Below are 219 nucleotides of genomic sequence, written 5' to 3' on the forward strand. Positions count from 1 at the left end.
TTAAAATTTTCCCGACCTTTGCCCCTCACCGCTGAACACACAGGTAGTGACGTCACACACTTGTCCGACCTGAGTGCGTGCGTATGTACAAGGCCTTGTTATCTGTGCCATTTTCCGGTTGAGTTTATCGAGTTGCTAGCACGCTTTCAGTTCCTTGGGTCATAAGTGCGATAGACGCGGTCGTGGTCAGATCTGTAGCTGTTGTGGTGGAGAAAAATC

General features: G+C 49.3%; 1 protein-coding gene across 1 annotated transcript in view; it reads left to right on the forward strand.

Annotated features, from left to right (window-relative positions):
• Positions 1-6: 6 nt before the first annotated feature.
• Positions 7-219, forward strand: part of LOC119581604 — a gene marked incomplete in the record, with an annotated part of 66,998 nt that continues 66,785 nt past the window's right edge. Inside the window, 1 exon segment of the mRNA XM_037929719.1 lies at positions 7-219.

This window comes from Penaeus monodon, chromosome 15, assembly GCF_015228065.2.
Source record: "Penaeus monodon isolate SGIC_2016 chromosome 15, NSTDA_Pmon_1, whole genome shotgun sequence".
Classification (NCBI taxonomy): Eukaryota; Metazoa; Arthropoda; class Malacostraca; order Decapoda; family Penaeidae; genus Penaeus; species Penaeus monodon.